Raw genomic sequence first — 5,117 nt, 5'->3', positions numbered from 1 at the left:
CAGAGAAAATACAACAGTGAACCCAGAGAAAAGACAACAGTGAATCCAGAGAAAAAATGACAGTGCACTCAGAGAAAATACAACAGTGAACCCAGAGAAAAGACGACATTTACCCAGAGAAAAGACGATGGTGCACCCAGAGAAAACATGAGAGTGAGCCCAGAGGAAAGATGACAGTGAATCCAGAGAAAATATAACAGTGAACCCAAAGAAAAGACAAGAGTGAACCCAGATAAAAGATGACAGTGAACCCAGAGGAATGACAGTGAACCTAGAGAAAAGACAACAGTGAACCCAGAAAAAAGACAAAGGTGAACCCTGAAAAAAACAGCAGTGCACCCACAGAAAAGATGATGTGAATTCAGAGAAAATACTACAGTGAACCCACAGAAAATACAACAGTGAACCCAGAGAAAAGACGATGGTGCACCCAGAGTAAAGACAGCAGGGCACCCAGAGAAAAGGCCACAGTGAACACAGAGAAAATATAACAGTGAACACAGAGAAAAGGCCACACTGAACCCAGAGAAAAGACGACGGTGAACCAAGAGAAAAGACTATAGTGAAATCAGACAACGGAGAGTGAACCCAGAGAAATGACAACAGTGAATACAGAGAAAAGGCCACAGTGAACCCAGAAAAAACACGATGGTGAACCCAGAGAAAAGACGATAGTGCACCCAGAGAAAAGACGACAGTGAAACCAGAGAAAAGATGATAGTGAATCAAGAGAAAAGACGATAGTGAATCAAGAGAAAAGACGACAGTGAACCCAGAGAAAAGATGACAGTGCATTTACAGAAAGAATGACAGTGAATGTAGAGAAAATTCAACAGTGAACATACAGAAAATTCGACAATAAACCCAGAGAAAAGATGACCATGAATCCACAGAAAAGACGACAGTGCACCCTAAGAAAAGACAACACTGAACCCAGAGAAAAGATGACAGTGCATTTAGAGAAAGGACGACAGTGAACATAGAGAAAATTGGACAGTGAACCCAGAGAAAAGATGACGGTGAACCCACAGAAAAGATGACGGTGAAACGAGAAAATACAGCAGTGAACCCAGAGAAAATATGACAGTGAACCCAGAGAAAAGACTACAGTGCACCCACAGAAAAGATGACGGTGAACCCAGAAGAAAGAAGCTGGTGAACCTGGAGAAAAGACAATGGTGCACCCAGAGAAAACAACAGTGAACCCAGAGAAAAGAGGACAGTGAACCCAGAGAAAAGACGACAGTGAACCCAGAGAAAAGACGACAGTGAACCCCGAGAAAAGATGACAGTTTACCCAGAGAAAAGATGACGGTGCACCCAGAGAAAACACGGCAGTGAACCCAAAGAAAAGACGACGATGAACCCAGAGAAAAGATGAAAATGCACCCAGAGGAAAGATGATGGTGAACCTAGAGAAAAAACAACAGTGAACCCAGAGAAAAGATGATGGTGAAGTCAGAGAAAAGACAACGGTGAATCCAGAGAAAATACAACAGTGATCCCAGGGAAAAGACAATAGTGAACCCAGAGAAAATACAACGGTGAACCCAGAGAAAAGATAACAGTGCACCCAGGGAAAAGACGACAGTGCACCCAGAGAAAAGGTGACAGTGAATTCAGAGAAAGGACAATGGTGAACCTCAAGAAAAGATGACAGTGCATCCAGAGAAAACATAACAGTGAACCCAGAGAAAAAACATCAGTGACCCCAGAGAAAAGATGACAGTTCACCCAGAGAAAGGACAATGGTGAACCCAGAGAAAAGATGACAATGACCCCAGAGAAAAGATGACAGTTCACCCAGAGAAAGGACGACGGTGCACCCAGAGAAAATATGAGTGAACCCAGAGAAAAAACGACAATGAAGCCAGAAAAAATAAATCAGTGGCCCCAGAGAAAAGATGACGGTTCACCCAGAGAAAAAACAATGATGCACCCAGAGAAAATACAATAGTGAACCCAGAGAAAAGACAACAGTGAACCCAGAGAAAAGATGATAGTACACCCAAAGAAAAGATGACAGTGAACCCACAGAAAATACAACAGTGCACCCAGAGAAAAGACGACAGTGACCCAGAGAAAAGATGACGGTGCACACAGAGAAAAGGCGACAGTGAACTCACAGAAAGCACAACAGTGAACCCAGAGAAAAGATGACAGTGCATCCAGAGAAAAGGTGACAGTGAACCCAGAGAAAAGACAGTCTGCCCTGAGAGAAGACGACAGTGGACCCTGAGAAAAGCCTTAGAAAGCTATCCAGGACACAATCCATCCAGGGATCAGATGCCCCACAGTTAGTGACATTTCTGCCACTGTTGGAATTTTCGTGTTCATTTGATATGTGATTTATGCAAAGATCTGGTTGTACCTGGAAGATGGGAAGAGTGAGGACCACAGTTCATTACCAATCCAAGGAAGTTTGCCTTCGTTCACTTACTGCTACATCCACACAGCTCACAGCATGGTGGCCCACAACGACTGAGGATGACAAGAGGAAGATAATGTAATTTTCGAATGTGGTTTTCCTGAAACCAAGTCAACTACAGCTGATACATTTTATTTCATTGGTTAATGTTTACATGGGAAAAATCAATATTATACTTTACGGAACTGTGTGTAATTGTTCCATGTTTTTTGATACCTGTTTGACTTACCATGGGGTTGACACAATGAATTCATTGCACATTGTTCAAAAGGAACCAGGAAGTTTTTGTCAGCACCGTAATGTAAATTCCATTGCAGATGGTAACTGTAGATGGAAAAACTTTTGCTATAAAATGAAATGCTTCCCTAAATCAGACATTTTGGTCAAGTAGCTTGACTCAGTACAGGTAGGGAGATATTTAAATATAAAATACAATGAAAGAAGTCTAAACACTTAGAATCTTTGTTTAAATCCTGAAAGTAACCAATAATCCATAATCAATGCAATATTGCTCTACCGGGTCCTTTTCACATTTATTTCATCATCTAGCTTTCCATATTGAATAAATTTACAGATTTAATTTCTATAACTTGAACCTGTGAAGCAATGAATATTTCTGCTGTTTAGTGTCTTGTGATGCAGAATTCTTGAAAACACTTATGTTTTATAAAATCAAGCTTTTAAGTGAAAAATGAAGAAATAAAGTTAAGCGTGCTATTTTTTTAAAAGAAGCTCTAGTGACCTATTGCATAGCATGGTAACGATAGTCAACATATTGTATTGTATATTTCAAAATTGCTAAAATAACAGATTTTCAATGTTTTCTTCACAAAAAAAAGATGTTTGTGCAGTAATAAGTTATTTAGCTGGATTCTATCATTTCACAATACAAACATGTATCAAAACTTCACATTGTACCTAATACATATATATAATTATTGTTGTTTGAAATTATTTTGAAAGAGACAAGATTGAGCTGCTGCGAATAGGAATGCAGAGTGGGCGGCACAACTGCAAAGACCAAGGGTCACTGTCAGGGTCAATACAGCAACCTCTAACCAGTGGCTGGGTGCACAGGGAGGCTGTGGGTACAGCTAACAAAGCCTATGACCTCAGCCAGGCGTGGGGATGTGCCTGGAATCCCAACTACTGGGGAGGCCGAGGCATGACAATCACTTGAACCCGGGAGGTGGAGGTTGCAGTGAGCTGAGATCGTGCCACTGCACTCCAGCCTGGGCCACAGAGTGAGAATCTGTCTTTAAAAAAAAAAAAAAAAAAAGGGCCTATGACTTGACCTGCAAGGAGTTCAGAAAAAAAGACAAGAGAAAAAACATGTTCCAGGGGTTTCGACATGAGGCTGGAATGAACACTTTGTTCATTGCCTGTTTTCATGCAATATAAGAGTGAACCCAGAGAAAAATCTTTCCAGAAAAGATTTAAAGGACACAAGTAAGACTTAAATATCAGTTCAGCTCCTGCTTTATGGGGTTTGGCAAATCGAGTTAAGGGCCTTTTCCACAAATGCTCAGACATTCCAATGAGACCAAATCAAGCAACTGGAATCACTTGAAAACCACAGACCACATTCCATTCTCCCTCCGTTTTTTGAAATCGTCACTTCTTTATCACCAGCTGGGTTTTGATGACTCTTCAAATGTAAAGGTCAACCTCAGAGAAATGGGAAAACCTGTGTTGTTAGGAAGGATGGTTTTGAGTGAGCATTTCAAGTTTTAGGGCAAGAATAGCCTCGGGCCATCTGTCAGGAAAAGCTGCCACATCTGGGCAGTGTCTCTCCTAGGGTGAAACGTGTGCATATTAAACTGAAGAAATAACGAACTCACCTAGAGTCTGGGACGAGACAGGTAATTTATAGGCACGGCATGTGCCTTCGGTGCCTGGGCTATGGAGGAAAGAACACAGACGGTCTTCCTGAGGCGGGGCAGACAAAACCGCTGAAAGTGAAGGAGAATTAAGGCAATATACTGTGGCCATTCAAAAAGCTTCACACTTCTCCTCCTAAGAAGATGGAACAGGCGTGCGTTTTTCTCCTTCCCGCAGGTGCAGCTGGAAACCTCGGGCCGTGCCCGTCGAACAAACGCAGGAAGACCAGGGGCGGAGAGAGGAAGCCCGGGGAGCCGGGAGACCCTGACAACGACAGGGTGGGGGGGCGTTCCTGGGTTTTCTTTTGACTTTTCCACCCTAAACTGGGTGTTCACGAGGACGCAGAGGAAGACAGCCCCGCTGCTGTCTCCAGCCAGAGCACGGGGAGAGGCGCGGCTCCAGGAAACATTTCAAGGACCCTGGGAAATGGGTGATCTCTGAATGTGAAAACCTTCAGGAGACTGGAAGTGTTTTGAAGTTGAAGGTTATGGTTCTTTCTCATTTTGTTTCAAAACAGGCCCCCCATTTCCCTTAATGTAGGATTGGAGGAGACAACAAGAAGAGGAAAGGGGTGTCAAGGTCAGAGCCGCCTAGAAGGCGACGAGAAGCAGAAGCGCAGGCCTGCGAGACGCTCTTCAGAGTGACTTCGCTGTGGGCTGCGGATGGCAACAGAAGGAACTCGGCATCCACCGGCCACATTCCCCTCCCCGGAGCGGAGGACACAGCCCAGTTCCTTCAGGCAGTGGCTCCGGCCAGCTCCGCCCCACAGGGAAGGAGCGCGCAGCTGCCACACACCGCAGGCGGCGCT

The 5,117-nt window shown here is 43.8% G+C and overlaps 1 pseudogene; it reads left to right on the top strand.

The window, feature by feature from the left end:
* LOC108542450 (mitotic spindle assembly checkpoint protein MAD2A-like) overlaps positions 1-2,505 on the top strand; it is a 6,250-nt pseudogene extending 3,745 nt beyond the window's left edge.
* Positions 2,506-5,117: the final 2,612 nt, after the last annotated feature.

The sequence above is a fragment of the Rhinopithecus bieti genome, unplaced genomic scaffold, assembly GCF_001698545.2.
Source record: "Rhinopithecus bieti isolate Rb0 unplaced genomic scaffold, ASM169854v2 scaffold_1017, whole genome shotgun sequence".
NCBI classification, from domain to species: Eukaryota; Metazoa; Chordata; class Mammalia; order Primates; family Cercopithecidae; genus Rhinopithecus; species Rhinopithecus bieti.
This window is presented reverse-complemented; position numbering and strand designations above follow the sequence as displayed.